Source organism: Gopherus evgoodei, chromosome 1 (genome assembly GCF_007399415.2).
Source record: "Gopherus evgoodei ecotype Sinaloan lineage chromosome 1, rGopEvg1_v1.p, whole genome shotgun sequence".
In the NCBI taxonomy this organism is placed as follows: Eukaryota; Metazoa; Chordata; order Testudines; family Testudinidae; genus Gopherus; species Gopherus evgoodei.
The window spans coordinates 125,728,867-125,750,675 of record NC_044322.1 but is presented as its reverse complement, the minus strand read 5'-3'; the positions used below and the strand labels follow the sequence as shown (position 1 = coordinate 125,750,675).

General features: G+C 42.1%; 1 long non-coding RNA gene across 1 annotated transcript; it reads left to right on the top strand.

Moving 5' to 3' along the window:
- Nucleotides 1-10,447: 10,447 nt before the first annotated feature.
- LOC115646256 lies at nucleotides 10,448-11,654 on the top strand. Its single transcript, XR_003998975.1, has 3 exons — nucleotides 10,448-10,576; nucleotides 11,053-11,055; nucleotides 11,627-11,654. It is a non-coding gene; the product is annotated as an uncharacterized LOC115646256 (long non-coding RNA).
- Nucleotides 11,655-21,809: the final 10,155 nt, after the last annotated feature.

The window sequence follows — 21,809 nt, the reverse complement described above, 5'->3', positions numbered from 1 at the left end:
GGACACTTTTTAAAGACACCATAACAGAGGCACAACTTAAATGTATACCACAAAATAAGAAACACAGTAAAAGAACTAAAAAAGAGCCACCGTGGCTTAACAACCATGTAAAAGAAGCAATGAGAGATAAAAAGGCATCTTTTAAAAAGTGGAAGTCAAATCCTAGTGAGGTAAATAGAAAGGGCATAAACACTGCCAAATTAAGTGTAAAAATGTAATAAGAAAAGCCAAAGAGGAGTTTGAAGAACAGCTAGCCAAAAACTCAAAAGGTAATAATGAAATGTTTTTTAAGTATATCAGAAGGAGGAAGCCTGCTAAACAAGCAGTGGGGCCTCTTCATGATCAAGATACAAAAGGAGCGCTCAAAGATGATAAAGTCATTGTGGAGAAACTAAATGGATTCTTTACTTCAGTCTTCACGACTGAGGATGTTAGGGAGATTGCCAAACCTGAGCCGGCTTTTGTAGGTGACAAATCTGAGGAACTGTCACAGATTGAAGTGTCACTAGAGAAGATTTTGGAATTAATTGATAAACTTAATGTTAACAATTCACTGGGTCCAGATGGCATTCACCCAAGAGTTCTGAAAGAACTCAAATGTGAAGTTGCGGAACTATTAACCATGGTTTGTAACCTGTCCTTTAAATTGGCTTCTGTACCCAATGTCTGGAAGATAGCTAATGTAATGCCAATATTTAAAAAGGGCTCTAGAAGTGATCCCGGCAATTACAGACCAGTAAATCTAACATCAGCACCGGGCAAATTAGTCAAAATAATAAAATTGTCAGACACATAGAAGAACATAAATGGTTGGGCGAAAGTCAACATGTTTTCTGTAAAGGGAAGTCGTGTCTTACTAATCTTTTAGAGTTCTTTGAAGGGGTCAACAAACATGTGGACAAGGGGGATCCAGTGGACATAGTATACTTAGATTTCCAGAAAGCTTTTGACAAGGTCCCTCACCAAAGGCTCTTTCGTAAATTAAGCTGTCATGGGATAAGAGGGAAGGTCCTTTCATGGATTGAGACCTAGTTAAAAGACAAGGAACAAAGAGTAGGAATAAATGGTAAATTCTCAGAATGGAGAGGGGTAACTAGTGGTGTTCCTCAAGGGTCTGTCCTAGGACCAATCCTATTCAACTTATTCATCCATGATCTGGAGAAAGGGGTAAAAGTGAGGTGTCAAAGTTTGTAGATGATACTAAGGTGCTCAAGATAGTTAAGACCAAAGCAGACTGTGAAGAACTTCAAAAAGATCTCACAAAACTAAGTGATTGGGCAACAAAATGGCAAATGAAATTTAATGTGGATAAATGTAAGGTAATGCATATTATAAAAAATAACCCCAACTATACATACAATATGATGGGGGCTAATTTAGCTACAACAAATCAGGAAAAAGATCTTGGAGTCATTGTGGATAGTTCTCTGAAGACGTCCACGCAGTGTGAAGAGGCAACCAAAAAAGCAAACAGGATGTTAGGAATCATTAAAAAGGGGATAGAGAATAAGGCGGAGAATATCTTATTGCCCTTATATAAATTGATGGTATGCCCACATCTTGAATACTGCATACAGATATGGTCTCTTCATCTCAAAAAAGATATACTGGCACTAGAAAAGGTTCAGAGAAGGGCAAATAAAATGATTAGGAGTTTGGAACGGGTCCCATATGAGGAGAGATTAAAGAGGCTAGGGCTTTTCAGCTTGGAAAAGAGGAGTCTAAGGGGGGATATGATAGAGGTATATAAAATCATGAGTGATGTGGAGAAAGTAGATAAGGAAAAGTTATTTACTTATTCCCATAATATAAGAAATTAATGGGCAGAAGGTTTAAAACAAATAAAAGGAAGTTCTTCTTCACACAGTGCACAGTCAACTTGTGGAACTCCTTGCCTGAGGAGGTTGTGAAGGCTAGGAGTACAACAGCGTTTTAAAGAGAACTGGATAAATTAATGGAGGTTAAGTCCATTAATGGCTATTAGCCAGGATGGGTAAGGAATGATGTCTCTAGCTTCTGTTTGTCAGAGGGTGGAGATGGATGGCAGGAGAGACATCACTTAATCATTACCTGTTAGGTTCACTCTCTCTGGAGCACCTGGCATTGGCTACTGTCGGTAGACAGGATACTGGGCTGGATGGACCTTTGGTCAGACCTAGTACGGCTGTTCTTATGTTGTTATGTTCTTATGTTCAGGAGCCATGGACCACACCTGCTCCAGCCCACCGTCCAGGGACCACTGATGGGGCCAGTGGACCATGGCTGCTCTGGCTGGCCGGGGACTGCTGCCCAGAGCCACGGACCACAGCTGCTCTGGCCATCCCAGGATTACTGCTGGGGGCTGCTGGAGCAGTGGCTGGTGTGGCTGTCCCGGGGGGACTCCTGAGCAGGGGGCCCCGGAACCAGCTACTTGGTGGCCCTGGGGTCAGCCACACTGGCCCCTGCACAAGTCATGGAGGTTGTGGAAAGTCATGGAATCTGTGACTTCTGCGACCTCCGTGACAGACATGGAACCCTAGTTATAAATGGAAACATAGGCATCAGGGGAATTTAGGCACCTAAATGGTTAGGCAGCAGCTGACACGTGTTTTGACTTAGTTGCCTAAAGTGGCAGCTAGACACCTAATTCCCTTTGTGGATCTAGCCCTGGGGGGGCAGCTTCCCTCCCAAACCCTCCATCCTATTCATTGCTTGGTTCTGAGTACGTCTCCTTTTATGAACTGCAAAGAAGCACAGGCTGTAGTTTGAGACCTTCCACACCATTGGTCATTGATGTATATACAGCCCAAATACGTGCACACATATACTTGGATAAAATGATGTTGCACCAAATACCTGTGTTCTTTCTTGTACATAACAATGCCATGACTAAAACCTGCATCCATCATTGTGTATTGCTCATATATACTATATATATATTTCACTTGTGTACTTACTTGTAGATAACCCTATCTTACCAGAGTACTGACTACAGTTGGTTGAAAGGTAAGTCTCATAAAAAAGTTGGGGGGAAAAATCATTTCATTGGAAATTTTTCTTTTTGAATATTTTTGTTTCATTTTGGTGGGAAAAATCCCACACTCTTTGAAATCATTTGTTTTGAAATTTCACATGAAACATATTTTCAATTAATGTTTTCCATTAATAAATTTCAATGTGGCCAGATTCCCATTTTTCAATGAAAAAAAATATTCACGGAAAACAAAGTCAATCAGCTCTGCTAATGATCCATCAAAGATGTACACTTTTCCTTAGCTATATCTTTATGAGAACATAGAATTTGCCTTATAACAGTCTGTATGCTCTGATAAACTGAAGCGTCCAGTGCTGGATACCTTGAGGTACAATTTCCCAATACGGTTTCATAATTAATTTTGTAGAATTTGGGTCTAGATGCCCTGTAATGTTTGGAACACTCAGTCTTAAGATTAGGTGTTAAAACCATTTTCTGTCATGCTGCTGGGTAATTTTCAGCATAGTACCAAAAATTTCACAGCTGCACTTGAGCTATTGAGAATCAAAAAACACCCTCCAACATGCTAGTTTAATGTAGTGTGTCCGCAGACTTATTAAATATGATATTCAAAGGGGTAAAGGACTTTAAGAGAGCTTCTTTTCCTCTACTTAAAAAATAGATTTACATAGCACAGTGAAGGGAAACAAACGTAGCACATGAAAAAGAGAAAGAATTGTAAAATAATGTTTTAAAAAAACAGCGTATCCTGCATATTCAGCATATTCATTCTTGACCTTCTCTGTCTGCTAATTTTCTCCTACTGCTCTAAATCTTTGCTAGATAAAACATTTGTTGGCAAGCATTTTAAGAGATTCAAAGGCCAAACTGCCAAGAACAGGTTGGCTTAATTTCTTTATCATTCATTATTCAAGCTGCCGCTTGTAATATTTATATGGGCCATCCAGATTATAGCATCCTATTGCAGAAACTCATTAATGGTCATTAGAGCTGTAGCCTCTACCCCCAGGGAAGGCTAGCTGAATGTGCACCAAGGGCCTGACTTCAGAAATCAGGATGCCGCTGATCTGGTTGATGGCATCGCCATTTAATAGGAACTGGCATTGGAGTCATCAGCCAGTGGTGTCAGAGTTGTATCTTCAGCTCCAATGCGTAAGCAATGGGTTTCACCTGCCTCTGAGAATAGTATCAATTTATGATACAAACAAGTCATTAAACCAGTCAGCACATAAGCATTCATACGTCCTAGTGCAAATTACTAAGGGGGACAGGTTTACTGGGGAAGAGGACCAAGAAAAAGAGGAAATGAAATACTCCATAAAACACACAGAAAATCAATCTCTTTACCCTATCAATAGCTCCTACATCCCCCTCTGGCCAGCCACTCAGGGCTCTGAGGCTTCAGAGTGTGACTTTACTAGTCCTGCCAAAACATACCTGCTTAAGCAGTTTTGAGAGCTTCTCTAGTCTATAAGCCCAGTGCTGGCGGATGAGTGAGAGTGCAAAAGGTAGAAGAGACTTTCAGTAATTTTCAGGAACTCAAATCCAGCAATAGTAACAAGAAGTTGAATGCTTCTTATCAAGACATAGACAACAATCTTGTGCCTAAATTCCAGGGCATTTAAGTCCAATGAAAGGTGAAATCCAGCAACCAGGCTATCCTCAAGAGTTCTCTGAACCTGCCTGTGTAGATACACAATGGCTGCAGGGACATCCCTTGAAGTTCTCATAACAGCTGCCACTGTGCATATGCTAAGCTACATGGGCATTTCAGGAATGGAAGCATGCAGCTTTCTCCCTTTGTTGTTTGCACTCCGTCTTGTTCACTCTTCCCTTTGTTTTAGCTGGGGGGAAAAAGGAGGAGAAACAGGTCACAAGAATAATTTTCAGGAAATGCTTTGTGCTAGAGCAGAAGAATTTACTCCACAGACACTGACTGTGCAAGACCTTTCATAGGAGTAAGTGCCCCCCTCCCCACAACCCATTTGGAAGAAATATGTCCTTGCCATTGTCATGGATTCACAGGATCTGGTCTATACCCCAGTCTGTAATGAACCAGTCCCTGGGGTGTGACCCCTTTAATATGGCAGACCGCAAGCATCTTCACAGTTCTGCAGGGCAGGCCCATGGCCTCCACACCTCCGAAACTGGGCCTTTGGATGCCAGTGACCTCTGTGTGGCTACCTGCAGTGCATCTAAACAAGCCACATTCCCGGGAGGAGTCTTGTTCTTTCACCTCCAGGGTGCAATGCTCTCAGTAAGGGTATGTCTACACTATGGGATTATTCCGATTTTACAGAAACCGATTTTTGGAAACAGATTGTACAAAGTCGAGGGCACGCAGCCACACTAAGCACATTAAGTTGGCCGTGTGCGTCCATGTACCGAGGCTAGCATCGACTTCCGGAGCACTGCACTGTGGGTAGCTATCCCATAGCTATCCCATAGTTCCTGCAGCCTCCCCTGCCCATTGGAATTCTGGGTTGAAATCCCAATGCCTGATGGGACCAAAAATTTGTCGCAGATGGTTATGAGTAAATGTTGTCAGTCAATCCTCCCTCTGTGAAAGCAATGGCAGACAATCATTTCGCGCCCTTTTCCCTGGATTTCCCGGGCAGATGCCATAGCACGGCAACCATGGAGCCTGTTCAACCTTTTTTCACTACTGTCACCATATGTCTATTGGATGCTGTTAACAGACGCGGTACTGCAGTACTATACAGCAGCATTCCCTTGCCTTTTGCAAGTTAGCAAAGACGGTTATCAGCTCTACTGTACCGTCTGCTGCTTTGCAAGTTGACAATGATGGTTACCAGTCATACTGTACCGGCTGCTGTTGTAATGGGTGCTCCTGGCTGGCCTCGGTGAAGTCGGTCGGGGGAGAATGGACAAAAATGGGAATGACTCCCCAGGTCATTCCCTTCTTTAAGTTTTGTCTAATGGAGAGTCAGTCCTGCTTAGAATATCAGGCAAGCCTACTAAAGAACCAGAGAGGCAAACAGCCGCTCCGGGTCAGAGCCCCAGCTATACCGCAGAAATGATGAGCTGCATGCCATTCTAGGGAGTGCCCCTGCAACAACCCCACCAGTTGCTTCCCTCCTTCCCCACCTGTCCTGGGCTACCGTGGCAGTTATCCCCTCATTTGTGTGATGAAGTAATAAAGAATGCATGAATAAGAAATGACATTGACTTTATTACTTCTGCAAGCAGAGATCAAATGGGGGAGGAGAGGGCAGTTGGCTTACAGCAAAGTAGAGTGAACCACCATTCTGCACTTACTCAGCCTATGGCTGAAAATGGGAATCTGTGACAAGCACTAGGATAGAAGCACAGGCAGGACTGAATCTCCATTTGTGTGTGGGCCTTTGGTTGACACTGGTAAAATACAAAATGTCCCAGGGTATGTATGTTGGCGGACAGCTCTAAATGGCAGCTTAAATTTTTTATTTGCAGCAAAATGTAGAGGTCTAAGTATCTGATTGTGATCCCTGGTAGCAAGGGGTAGGCACGACCGTGCGGTGCTGCTGACTGGGGAGAGCAGCCTAAGGCAGAAGGCTCCAGCTGCCATGATATTCCAGGCAGGACTGAATTTCCATTAGACAAAACTTAAAGAAGGGAATGACCGGGAGTCATTACCATTTTTGCCCAGGCACCCCCAGCCAACCTCACCGAGGCCAGCCAGGAGCACTCACGGGACGACGATGACAGATATCAGTCCTACTGTTCCATCTGCCATATGCAAGGCAAGGGAAGGGAAGGGGATGCTGCTGTGTAGCACTGCAGCACTGCATCTGCCAGCAGCATCCAGTAGACATACGGTGACATTGAAAAAAGGCGAGAAACAATTTTTTTCCCTTTGCTTTCATGGGGGGTGGGGGGGAGGGCTGACGATATATACTCTGAACCACCCGTGACAATGTTTTTGACCTTTCAGGCTTTGGGAGCTCAGCCAAGAATTCAAATGGTTTTTGGAGAGTGCGGAAACTGTGGGATAGCTATAGTCGTCAGTCTCCCCTCCCTCCGTGAGCCCCTCCCGTCCATTTCATTCTTTGGCTTTCTGGTACGCTTGTCTCAGCTCCTTAAGTTTCACACAGCACTGTGTTGAGTCCCTGTTGTGGCCTCTGTCTATCATAGCCTGGAGATTTTTTCAAATGTTTTCGCATTTCGTCTTTTGGAATGGAGTTCTGATAGAACAGATTCATCTCCCCATACAGAGATCAGATTCTGTATCTCCTGTATGGTTCATGCTGGAGCTCTTTTTTGATTCTGGGACTGCATGGTCACCTGTGCTGATCAGCTCTCCATGCTGGGCAAACAGGAAATGAAACTGAAAAGTTTGCCGGGCTTTTCCTGTCTACCTGGCCAGTGCATCCGAGTTCAGATCGCTGTCCAGAGCGGTCACAATGTTGCACTATGGGATAGCTCCCGGAGGCCAATACCGTCGAATTGCGGCCACACTAACCCTAATTTGAAATGGCAATACCGATTTCAGCACTACTCCCCTCATCAGGGAGGAGTACAGATATCGATATTAAGAGCCCTTTATATCGTAATAAAGGGTTTTGTTGTGTGGACGGGTACAGGGTTAATTCGGTTTAATGCTGCTAAATTCGAGATAAACTTGTAGTGTAGACCAGGCCTAAGTATCTGCTGCCACAGCAGGTAACCTTTTCAAAACAAGATAATTTTTTAGTCCCCTTGCCTACAGAATCTGAATTCCTTGCATTATATTATGTGACCCAAGGTAACTAATTCAGAAGACACACCACCTGTTGGGCTTTGAATGGATTGAGAATTAGACACACTGTCTTAATACAAATGAATTTAGTACAGTGTTACTATATCACAAATTTCTTAAACAGTATTTCTGTGCAGTCTTCCTTCTAAGCTCTAGAAAAAATAAGCTGGGTAGAACGTTAACTTGTAGCAGTTTGCTAGATAATGCTGTTGTTTTCCTTTTTTTGGACATGTTGTTTCTCCTGTGACTTAACCAGGGTTTGCAAAGTTATAGAAGAAAGATTACATGAAATGACTGACAGCATATTGACAGTTCAAGCAGCTTCTGCTCACATTCTAGAAACTCAGGAACATCAGACTGTGAGCAGCAAATTGATTTAATCCCCTACAGCATTCAAAGCAAGCAAGGAATAACTACAAAATAGCTATCCTATACTATAACTCATGTGCTTAATAATGATAATCAAGTCACTGATTGACTGATAGGACCTCATTAGACTTGGAAACCTTCCTTTAACCCCCAACTATATTTTGACGTGTCGACTTTCAGATATTCAGCAATGGAATCTTTTCTGCTAATTGTTTGGATATATTTGGCTAGCCAAAAACTGCTGATATCCATGTTATTAGGAACATTTTTTATCCAATTGGGCCATGTCATAAACAGATAGCTAAGGGTTAATGTCTCTTTCACTTTTAAAAGGGATAACAAACAGTGACCTGAAACACCTGACCAGAGGACCAATCAGAAAACAAGACTTTTTCAAATCTGGGTGGAGGGAAGTTTTGGGTATGAGTCCTTTGTTCTTGGGCTGTTCTCTTTCTGGTGTCTCCTCAGGCCCAAGATCCTATAGAACGGCAGATCCAGAACATGCTACAGATGGGTATAATACGATCATCTACCAGTGCATGGGTATCTCCAGTGGTTCTGGTACCCAAACCAGATGGGGAAATACGCTTTTGCGTGGACTACCGTAAGCTAAATGCTGTAACTCATCCAGACAACTATCCAATGCCACGCACCGATGAGCTATTGGAAAAGTTGGGACGTGCCCAGTTCATCTCTACAATAGACTTAACCAAGGGGTACTGGCAAGTACCGCTAGATGAACCTGCCAAAGAGAGGTCAGCATTCATCACCCATGCAGGGGTGTCTGAATTTAATGTCCTTCCTTTCAGGCTGCGAAATGCACCCGCCACTTTCCAGAGGCTGGTAGATGGTCTACTAGCAGGACTGGGCAAATATGCAGTTGCCTACCTCAGTGATGTGGCCATCTTTTCTGACTCCTGGCCCGAACACCTAGAAAAGGTCTTTGAGCAAATCAGACAGGCAGGACTAATGGTTAAGGCCAAAAAGTGTCAAATAGGCCAAAACAGAGTGATTTATCTGGGACACCAGGTGGGTCGAGGAACCATAAACCCCCTACAGACAAGGTGGATGCTATCCAAAAGTGGCCTGTCCCAAAGTCAAAGAAACAGGTTCAATCCTTCTTAGGCTTGGCTGGGTACTACAGGTGATTTGTACCACACTGCAGCCAAATTGCTGTCCCACTGACCAACCTGACCAAAAAGACCCAGCCTAATGCAGTTAAGTGGACTGATGAGTGTCAAAAGGCCTTTACCCAACTTAAGGCAACGCTCATATCGGACCCGGTACTAAGGGCCCCGGACTTTGACAAACCATTCCTAGTAACCACCGATGCATCTGAGCGTGGTATAGGAGCAGTTCTCATGCAAGAAGCAACGAATCATAACTTTCATCCTGTCGTGTTTCTCAGCAAGAAACTGTCTGAGAGGGAAAGTCACTGGTCAGTCAGTCAAAAAGGAATGCTACGCTATTGTGTACGCCCTGGAAAAGCTACGCCCATACGTTTGGGGACGGCGGTTCCAGCTACAGACCGACTATGCTGCACTAAAGTGGCTTCATACTGCCAAGGGGAACAACAAAAAACTTCTTCGATGGAGTTTAGCTCTCCAAGATTTTGATTCTGAGATTCAACACATTTCAGGAGCTTCTAACAAAGTAGCTGATGCACTCTCTAGTGAAAGTTTCCCAGAATCCAGTAGTTAACAAGTGTTCTTAAAATGTAAAAGTCTGTTAGTTATATACTTAGTGGTATATGTAAAGGTGCATGTGTTGTATTACTCTGTTTATTTTAGAGTTCTAGGAAGAAATCGCCGCCAGTGAGATTCCCCACTGTCTGCGATTTGGGGGGCGTGTCATAAACAGATAGCTAAGGGTTAATGTCTCTTTCACCTATAAAAGGGTTAACAAACAGTGACCTGAAACACCTGACCAGAGGACCAATCAGGAAACAAGACTTTTTCAAATCTGGGTGGAGGGAAGTTTTGGGTGTGAGTCCTTTGTTCTTGGGCTGTTCTCTTTCTGGGCTCTGAGAGTGACCACAGGAATCTCCAGGCTTTCTAATCTTCTGTTTCCAAGTTGTAAGCACAAGGATAGTAAGACAATAGGTTTAGATTGTTTTTTTTGTATTTACATGTGTGTAGTTGCTGGAATGTGTTAAATTGTATTCTGTTTGGATAAGGCCGTTTATTCATTTTTTCTTTTAAGCAATTGACCCTGTATATTGTCACCTTGATACAGAGATCATTTTATGTCTTTTTCTTTCTTTTTATATAAAGCTTTCTTTTTAAGACCTGTTTAAGTGTTTTCCACTGGTTAAGGCTAAGAAACGAAGGGAGGGGGAAAATCTCTTTGTGTTAGATTTACTAAGCCTGACTTTGCGTACCCTCTGGGTGAGGGGGGAGAGAGATTTGATCTCTCGGTACTTGTGTTTCAGGGACTTGAAGCACGGAATCTCCTAGAGTATCCAGGGTGGGGAAATTTGGGAGGAGGTAAAGAGGGTGGAATCCCTTTGTTTAGATTCACGGAGCTTGAATCTGTATATCTCTCCAGGAACCCAGGGAGGGAACACCTGGAGGGGAAGAGGGAGAAGGTGTCATAACATTTTTCCCAGATCTGGACCTTAGCATCCAAAATATGGGTGTTAGCATGAAAACCTCCAAGCTTAGTTACCAGCGTGGACCTGGCAAAGCTGCCACCAGCCAGGAATCTATACAGTGCCTGGCGCACTGTGGTCTCCCCAAAACCTCCCTGGCAGACCCCAAGACTCAGATGCCTTTAGTCTCACAACAAAGGGGAATAAACCATCTCCCTTCCCCCTCCTCCCCTCCAGGTGTACCCTCCCTGGCTTCCTGGAGAGATATACAGACACAAGCTCCGTGAATCTAAACAGAGGGACTCCACCCTCCCTATTTCCAGTCCTGGAAAACACAAGTACCGAGAGAGAGCTAATTTCTCCTCTTCCTCCCTCACCCAGAGGGTATGCAAAGTCAGGCTAGTAAATCTAACACAAAGAGATTTTCCTCCTGACTTCTTCCTCCCACCAATTCCCTGGTGAGCTGCAGACTCAATTCCCTGGAGTCCCCACTAAAGAAAAACTCCAACAGGTCTTAAAAAGAAAGCTTTATATAAAAAGAAAGAAAAGGACATAAAAATGGTCTCTCTGTATTAAGGTGACAAATACAGGTCATTTGCTTAAAAGAAAAAAAATGAATAAACAGCCTTATCCAAAAAGAATACAATTTAACACATTCCAGCAACTATACACATGTAAGTACAAAAGAAAACAATATAAACCTTATTGCCTTATTATTTTTGTACTTACAACTTGGAAACAGAAGATTAGAAAGCTGGAGATAGAAAAATCACTCTCATAGCCGAGAGGGTCAGACCCAAGACAAAGAACAAAGAACTCACACACAAACTTCCCTCCACCCAGATTTGAAAAAGTCTTGTTTCCTGATTGGTCCTCTGGTCAGGTGTTTCAGGTTACTGGTGTTACCCCTTTACAGGTAAAAGAACATTAACCCTTAGCTATCTGTTTATGACAGAAGGGAAGTGGGTTATTTCCCTTTGTGGTGAGACTCAGGGCACCTGAGTCTTGGGGGTTCCCCAGGGAAGGTTTTGGGGAGACCAGAGTGAGCCAGACACTGGAATTCTGGCTGGTGGCAGCGATATCAGATCCAAGCTGGTAATTAAGTTTGGAGGTTTCATGCTAGCTTCTCATGTTCTGAACTCTAAGGTTCAGATCTGAGTAGGAAGGTTATGACAGGCCATCCCTTGATTTTGGCCTTTTATTTATTATTATACTCCTCCAAATGTGTAAGATGCTTCACAAACACACAAAGATCGATGGGCTGTGTCCCCAAATAGCTTTCAGGCTTAGGCCCTTATCTTTTAAACACTTATGCACATTCTTAACTTTAGGCCTATAAATTGTGTCACTGAAGTCAATGGAATGACTCAAAGGTGTAAAGCTAAACGTGTGTGCATTTTTAGAACCAGGGTCTACACACAGATGTACCAAAACACGAGAGAGTAATCAATAAAGTAAGACAGAAGTAGACAAGGTTCACAATAATAAAACCATGCGGTTTCTCATTTAAGGCATGTACACTTCTTGATTATTCATTTATATTAATGTGGATTGGCATTTGCTTGTTTTTGTGGGGTTTAGACTGGCACACATTGCTATGAATTTTATCAACCAAGGTAATTGTACACAAGGAGTCACATGATATTGGACCAAGTGTACATACATTGCAATCAATATTTATACCCAACTCCAGTTCATCAGATTATTTTGAGCTTTTGTGCATCCCATCAAAAGAAAAGCACTGCAGAATTAGGAATAATAACTATTTAGTATTAATATTGTAATATCACCCAAATGCTTCAGTTACAAGCAGGGACCTATTGTGCTAGGCACTGTACTAACACACTGGAAGATTTGGTTCATGTCACAAAGAGGGTGATCTTGCACATTTAATGTTATTCTAGTGCTTTGATGATACTCCAATTAAAAGTACTCATGGGTGGAAGCTCCCTGCCAATTCTGAAAAAATACAGTACAATACAATAAAAAACCAAAGACCTAACGTTTCATCATGAGTTCACATGGCAAAAATGATTTTTAAATTGTTTCATTAAGAAAAGAAAAATAAAAACCTCTAGGCTAAGGGATTTTTCCCAGCACACAAATTTCTAGAAGAATGCAGAGATGGATGCATCCAACTGCTTATGGTGGCTGAGATTAAAGAAGGGTTTTGAAATTGCTCTTATTAAACTGATCTAACATAAAAGAAGTAAACAGTGGATTTTAATGACAAATTAAACAAATGGTTTAGCTTTGAGACAGCTGCTTTATACCAACCCTTTGATAATATGTCTTCATTTTGTCTGTCCTACAATGTTAGGGTCAACAAGGCTTTTGTGGTGCACAGCTAATGAATGCAGGGAAAATGTTTTTGCACTGCAGTAACTCAGATTAGATTTTAATATTTCATTTTAGAACTAATCTCACCTCTTCAATTTGATTTTATTGAAATGACACTACAAAAATACAAAAAAAAAGTTTCTTTTGAACATTGAGTTTGCATATGGGAAACAACATTCTCCACTCACAGACAGATAAAGAAGAAATCTGTGCTGAACAAAAAGCCATGGAAGCCACAGAACTGAGGTCTTCCCATAGGTCTGCATAGCTTTTTGAGTTCACTAAATTTGCAAAGTTTTTAGCCCTTCCATATTCAAAGGTCACCTTGACAATGCAAAAAGTAAGCATTTCTGCATCCTGACAGAATTAACCAAGAATACTAAAAAAAGAATTAATTTCCCACACTCATCTTGAAGGAATGTTAACTAGGAAACTATATATCAAGGGCCTGCTGCTGGTCCCCTAAAACCAATAGGAGTTTTGCAATTTACAGTAATAGGAGTCTAACTATTTATGTTTTTCAGATTTTAACCCTGTTAATCACTTCATTGCTGAATGAGAAACCAGATCCATCAAACAGATGCCCTTGCCCAGTACAGAGGAATATATCTTTCGTATCCTGATAAAAAACTGATAGAGGAATGCTTGCATCTTCAATCAGCTTTGAGGGGAAAACAGCTAAACAGCAAGCTGTGTCAGATGGGGCCATTGTTTTTATCCAGATTATGGAAAATAGACTAGAAAAGACGAGAATGACAATTCAATAGAGTGAATCAAAACAAATTCTAAATTTATCTCTAACCTTTAGTCTAGATAGGTTTCACAATTTCAGTAAATCCTCTTACACTTCTTGACTGAATGATGGCAGGCAAAACTGCAAAATCCCCCCTCCCTTTTTTAGCAACCCTTTGTTGTCCTTGTAAACCACTTAGTTCAAAACTGAAACATATAGCTGCCCAGAAAATGGAAATCCCTTCCCATAGAAATGTTGGGTTTTGCAACTAGAGGATTTTTCACTGGAAAATCATTCAGATGAAAAATTTTCAAAGTTCTACTTACAGCAAACAGTTAGGACTATTTACATGTTCAAATTGCCTGTTTATCTAATAACATAATACTAGGTCAAGCCAGGTGAATTTTCAGATTCTTATGGTTAGATTATGCATGAAGTAACCACATATCAACCATCAGGTAAATCCTTTTGCACATCTGTTAGTGCTGGAATCCTTGTGCCACTCAATGAGGTGGAATAATGGTAGACCTTTTTTGGCCAATTTCAAGCCAATACAGCTTGTTGAGAGGAGGAAACAGGGGGAGAGGGAAGAATTGTGATGTTTTCTGAAAGCCAAATTTCCAAAGGTTGATTTTTTTTTTCAAATTTGGAAGTGTGAAATTTCAAAATTAGAAACATTTCACCAGTTCTAGAGTTGGTCGAAAAATAGCAAGACTGGAAAAAAAAATGAAAATGCCATTTAAATTGTTTTCTTTTCACCAAATGTTGAAATGTCATTTTTTTTTAAAAAATTGACCAATTCTAGTTGAAAAATTAGAAAGATGGAGGAGTCTAACTGTTTACTACTCCTTTGTGACATCTAGTCCCCAGGACCAATATTTTCTCTCACTCTTGTCCAGCAGTCTAGTCTCCCTCAGATTCAGCTGGGATCCAATTTCTAAACCTGTAGGAGCCAAGACTCAGAAGAATAAATCAGTAGGATGTGTGTTTACTCTGTCACTGCTTGGATTGGTCTTGGATAATGAGGATCTCCAACTCCTAAGGTCTCCAGACTCACAGACTTTAAGACCAGAAGGGACCATCATGATCGTTTAGTCTGACCTCCTGCACATTGCTGCCACAGAACCTCGCCCACTTACTTCTGTAATAGACCCCTAACCTCTGGTTAAGTTACTGAAGTCCTCAGTTTATGATTTAAAGCCTTCACATTATAGAGAATCCACCATTTACACTAGTATAAACCTGTGAGTGACCCATGCGCAACGCTGCCAGGGCATGTAGTACAAGAATAAAAGCCAACATGGTCCAACTCTGCACCCCAAATGCCAACAGTCATAGGTCCATGTTCTCCTTGGTCTTTCCAGCACCTTTTGCACCTGCAGGATGCATCTGGATTGGAATAAATCACTGCACAGAGTTCATTTATCCATTTCAAGTGTCAGTGTTTGCCTGTGACATGGTCCAGCCACTCCCTGAATTGTCCAAAGGATGGATGCTCTGCAGTACTTGATAGCACTAAGGAGAGCAAGAGCTGAAGGTTGCATTGGAGCCTGCAGTCTGGTAGTCAGTTCCAGTAAGTGTTGCAACAGCTCCTTCCTCTGCACTCTGTCTGTTAAGGGTGCCTCCCTGCACAGTTAACCAGCAGTTATGCTCCATGAATCTATCTGCCAAATCTCTCCTCATGTTGTGCAGCCTCTGTCTCTCTTTCCACTCTGTGAGCATCCTTATTGAGTTGGGCCTGTTAGACTTGGATCTGCTGATTCATTTTATCAAGCAGGGCTCCCATCAGCTCATCTCAGATGTTCTTTCTCTTCCCCTGCAGTAGGGTGGTCTGAACATGCAGGCTCCAGTTGCCATGTGTTCCTCCTGGTCCCTTATGTTGCTCTGATGAAGGTGAAAGGGCCTTGAAAGGAGTGAGACAGCTAACATTATTGTCTGAGCATGGTTAAAAAATACATTTTTCAAGGTCAGATCCTCTGCCAGCAGGCTCTCCTCCGACTGAATTTCTCATAAAAGAGGGAGGACTACAGGGAGTTCCCAGAGGTTAGCATCTTTGATTATTTTTGGTAGTTTGTATTCAGTCACTTGATCTGCTCTCTGCATTGATCTGCTGTCCTGTCAATCCCCAACACTGCCAGCTGCTCTGATATCATTTTATACGCATGATCATTTCTAGTGCTCTTGAGTCAATGCCTCATCAAAGGTTAACCAGAATGTCACTGTTTTTCTCTGGGGCACTTGATGCAGGACTTCATCTTATTGCTTGCTGGCTATTAGAAAAGGGCAACAAAATTGATTAGGGGTATGGAATGGCTGCCGTATGAGGAGAGATTAATAAGATTGGGACTGTCCAGCTTGGAAGAGAGATGACTAAGGGGGGATCTGATTGAGGTCTATAAAATCATGACTGTTGTGGAGAAAGTAAATAAGGAAGTGCTATTTACTCCTTCTCATAACATAAGAACTAGGCGTCACCAAATGAAATTATTTGGCAGCAGGTATAAAACAAACAGAAGGAAGTATTTTTTCACACAATGCACAGTCAACCTGTGGAACTCCTTGTCCGAGGATGTTGTGCAGGCCAAGACTGTAATAGGGATTCCAAAAACAGCTAGATAAATTCACGGAGGATAGGTCCATCAATGGCTATTAGCCAGGATGGGCAGCGATAATGTCCCTAGCCTCTGTTTGCCAGAAGCTGGGAATGGGCGACAGGGAATGGATCACTTGATGAGTACCTGTTCTGTTCATTCCCTTTGGGGCACTGGCATTGGCCACTGTCTGAAGAGAGGATACTAGGCTAGATGGACCCTTGGTCTGACCCAGTATGGCCATTCTTCTGTTCTATGAGTTGGGCACCTAAATACCTTTGAGGATCTGCACACTAGTCCCATCCACCATCACTGCAATATCATTTACTTTTCTACATGTATGTTGCAATTTACTGATTAAATTTAGACCTGAAATGAGATGACTTAAAGGAGATTTTCCTGAGATATTCAGAATCATAAAGAACTTAAATGGTATATTTTTCACACTGTCCCAAAATGAGAACAATGGGGACACTCAAGTTAAATTAGTGGCCATTAAATTTAGAACTAAAATGAAATATATCTTCACACAGTAAATAGTCTTTGATCCAAAATGTCCACTGGATAATTTATTACAAATAATAACATTAATAGTTATGTATCAAGGCCCATACCTGCAGCTAGCGTACATCTCATAGCTCCATTCAAGTCAGTGCTTTAGGGGGGCAAGTTCATCATCGCAGAGGTTAGGCAGGAATACTTTGTCCCATATATTCCCCCAGTCTACAACAATAGCTGAGATCATTGTTCTTTCCCCCTGTCTCTGAAGCTTCAAGTATTAGCTGCAGGATACCATGTTTAATGGTACAGGGGCCTGACAAATCCAACCTTCGTATGGTAACAAGCAGTTCCAGACTTTGGATCCTGTAGTTTCAATAGTTTCTAATCTCTTTAGTTCAGCTCCTCCAAGGTATTTGGTGCCTAACTCCCATTGAAACCACCTCTTCTGTTGGCTACAGCAGGCAAAAGAGTAGGAACAACAGGCCTAGATTCTCCAAGGTCTTTAGGTACCTAACTCCCATTGATTTCCACAGGAGATTTTTGGATGTCTGTAGCCAAGAGAAGATGATCCACTGTTTTATGCAGAAACAATGCCAGTTCTTATATTTTGCCTCCTTCTCTCTCCCCTGCCAATCATAGGTAAGCAGAGACAATATGAGTCAAGACTAGAGGGGGTGCCTCACTTTTTTTTTTTTTAATAATTGGAGATATACCTATCTCCTAGAACTGGAAAGGACCTTGAAAGATCATCAAGTCCAGCCCCCTGCCTTCACTAGCAAGACCACACACTGATTTTTGCCCCAGATCCCTCAGTAGCCCCCTCAAGAATTGAGTTTACAACCCTGGGTTTAGCAGGCTAATGCTCAAACCACTAAGCTATCCCTTGCACTTCTCAGGCCTGGTGCAGAGTCTGCACCTTGACTCCTTTCAGACTGAGCTGGTCCCCTGCTGCTGTGATTGCCCTGGGCTTGCCTGCACAATGCCTCTAGGCTTGCCTGCACAATATGTTTCAACACTCAGTGAGTCTGAACAAATTTCCTAGGCACCCACTGAAATACAATCTGACATTCTGGTGATCACAAATGCTGCGTCATCTATTCCTCCAGCATTCAGCCGTTCTGATATGGCAGAGGTGTAATCAAGTGTAAGGAGGCACATGTGTCACTAATATAGCATCACTATCTCTAAGGACGGACTTTTTTTCAGAAGGCTTGTCCTTAGAACTCAAACTTTGATTAGTACCAAGGCTTTGGTGAGAAACATGCACTTCCCCATATGTACCTGTGGAATAATTGTGTTAAGGGAAGCTGGGTTTCCAAGAGTCACTCTTATAATATGTTGCTGTTCTAGCTCGAGTGAACAGCATTAAAGATCACAGTAGAAAGAAACAGTTATCAAGGGCAGAAGGTGAAGTCTACTGGATAACAAATAAATCAGGATGTAACAAGATAATATAATGAAGTAATCATGCTTTCAGTGGTAATATCTCAAGAAGATCCTAATGATTAGCTAGGAGGGAAGTTTATGTGGACCTAGAGAGCCTAGTTATCAGACCTCAGCCTCCATTAGTGTGCAGGCTCCTTTGTGAGCGCACACAACTGTGTTTGCATTTTTATTAAGCTAATACCTATGCATATTCATAACATGCAGTGCGGGTTCTGTCACAGGTCCAGTCAGGTGCTTCAGCTTAACCACTGAGACTGCTGTGAGGCAACCCAGAAACTAGATCCTATATTGCCCACAGACAACCTGCCAACCTGAAACATATTCTCACCAGTAACTGCACACCGCACCATAGTAACTCCAGCTCAGGAACCAATCCATGCAACAAACCTCGATGCCAACTCTGCCCACATATCTACACCAGCGACACCATCACAGGACCTAACCAGATCAGCCACACCATCACCGGTTCATTCACCTGCACATCCACCAATGTAATATATGCCATCATATGCCAGCAATGCCCCTCTGCTATGTACATTGGCCAAACTGGACAGTCTCTACGGAAAAGGATAAATGAACACAAATCAGATATTAGGAATGGCAATATATAAAAACCTGTAGGAGAACACTTCAACCTCCCTGGCCACACTATAGCAGACATTAAGGTGGCCATCCTGCAGCAAAAAAACTTCAGGACCAGACTTCAAAGAGAAACTGCTGAGCTTCAGTTCATCTGCAAATTTGACACCATCAGCTCAGGATTAAACAAAGACTGTGAATGGCTTGCTAACTACAAAACCAGTTTCTCCTCCCTTGGTTTTCACACCTCAACTGCTAGAACAGGGCCTCATCCTCCCTGATTGAACTAACCTCATTATCTCTAGCTTGCTTGCATATATATACCTGCCCCTGGAAATTTCCACTACATGCATCTGACGAAGTAGGTATTCACCTACGAAAGCTCATGCTCCAAAACCTCTGTTAGTCTATAAGGTGCCACAGGATTCTTTGCTGCTTTTACAGATCCAGATTAACATGGCTACCCATCTGATACTAGATCCTATATGTTTTTTAAGCCTCCAGCCAGCCCAGTTCCTCTGTCAGGGGATTCCCAGCCTCCTCAAGTGATCCCAGACTCCTACTAGGTGACTCTGCTGGCAGGTGACCACTCTCCTGCCAAACCATTTCTTCTGAATGGGAGGCTCTCTATTGCCTAGGATGTTTGAATTTGAATAGAGGACCTTCCCAAGTTAACAACCCTCTATTGTCAGACCACATCTTGGAATTTGAGTCCAACATGGAAGCAAAGAAGCTACAGAGAAGGCTACCAACCCCCAAATTCAAAATGGAGTTTGCAGTTTGGTAGAGTGCAGAGGGGATGCGTGGGGGGCAGGGTCGAGGGCAGAGTTGCCCCCCCACACTCTGCTCCCCCCCCCACTATGGGCAGGCATGGGTTGCCTCTGGTAGAGTGAGTTCATAATCTGACACAAAAATAAAAAATTGTACAGATTCTCAAATCATCACAGATTCTAAGGCTGCATTTGGAGACTTCTCCAAGCCATTGCACTGGAGTAAACTGTGAAGAGTGGCTCCTCTGACATTACTTGAGCCTCCAGGAGAAAATTCTTTTCGCCTCCATGGTTTTCCCCAGTTTTAATCTGAGATACATGCAGTGGGTGCTGTGGAGTGTATCAGCCCCAGAGGGACATTTAATTTTTTAAGTAACCCAGTTTTGCAGGAAGTAGCAGTGAAAGGCAAAATGATTAGGAACTGCCTTCAGCAAATGTGGGAAGGCAAGCAACAGTACTAACGAATGGTAGCACTAACATCACACACCTACTGCAGCACTGTGGGTGGGGGTATGCATGTGTTCACAGTGCCATACCCATGTCTAGCACAGCATATGTGGACTCTTAGACATGGGTATGGGAAACACGAGAGCATTACACAAACCACTACTTGGGTTTGCACGCAAGTATAGTCATAGGCTAAGGGTGAGACAGTCATTAGTCTCAGTGCCTATTCAGTTCAATCTTTAATCCCCCTGCTGAGGTTACCAACAAGGTTGTCAACATTGCTACTCGTTGTAGTGGTTATTTTTATGATGTTGTCATAAACAGATAATTAAGGGTTAATGTCTCTTTTACCTGTAAAGGGTTAACAAACAGGGAATCTGAAACACCTGACTGGAGGACCAATCAGGAAACAAGATACTTTCAAATCTTGGTGGAGGGAAGCCTTGTTTGTGTTTTTTGGGTTTTGCTTTGTTCTCTCTGGGTCCTGAAAGGGACAAGACGTGCAGCCAGGTTTCTTGCCAATCTCCCTGCTAGAGTCTTTTATATATTCAGAATAGTGAGTATTAAGTAGAAAAGGCGATTATAGTCTTTTGATTGTTTTCTGTATTTGCAAATGTGTATTTTGCTGGATGGATTTTGACTGATATTTTTGTGCTGGGGGGAAACTTCTTTCTAGTGTTTATAAGCTGAAAGACTCTGTAATATTCTATCTGGATTTTACAGAGATTTTTTACTTTTTCTTTCTTTTATTAAAAGCTTTTCTGTTTAAAAAACCTGATTTCTTTGTGTTGTGATTCAAGGGGTTTGAATCACAGTGATCTCCTAGTGTACCCAGGGCAGGAAAGATCTGGGAGGAAGAAAGGAGGGGGAGGGGAAATGGTTTATTTCCTTTTGTTGTGAGACTCAAGGAATTTGGGTCTTGGGGTCCCCAGGGAAGGTTTTTAGGGGGACCAGAGTGCCCCAAAATACTATATTTTAGGGTGGTGGCAGCCTATCAGATCTAAGCTGGTAATTAAGCTTAGAGGAATTCATGCTGGTACCCCATCTTTTGAACTCTAAGGTTCAGACTGGGGAATTATACCATGACAGATGTGGACCCTAGTCAATTAAAAATGGAATATAAGTTTTTCTTATAAAAGGAATCAGTACAGCACTACAACAATTTTGGTCTGGACAAGTAAGTTAAATCTCAGTACATAACAGAGAAGCAGGAGAGCTTAACAAATCAATATATGACTAGAGCTCATCAAACAGTTGAAGATTATTTTTGCTCTATATACCTGCAGTCTGACTTTATATAAATGTTTGTGTGCACGAATTGTTTTACACAAAGACAACTCTATAGATGTAAAACTGAAGAAATTGAGATTAGAGATTGAGTTTGCTTATCTAACGAAAGGCTAGTATTGAAAGAGACATAATTCAAAATGTAGCTATGGGATTACTCGTGTTTAAGATTAAGCAGATCTGTAAGCATTTGCAGAACTGAGGTTTATGTGCTATAGTCCACATAAAGTTTATAAAATCCTATATATGATATGCAAACACCATCATTTTGGTACTAGTTCATTTATCTTTGTATATAAAGTATTTCACTTGTTGATAAAGACTTTAGTTGGTAGTTCTCATTTAATAAAAGTTCCTATAGAAAAATGAAACATCAATGTACAATAGAATGATATACAAAAATAATAATAATAATAATCTTATCCTAAGTGACAGCAGCCCAAA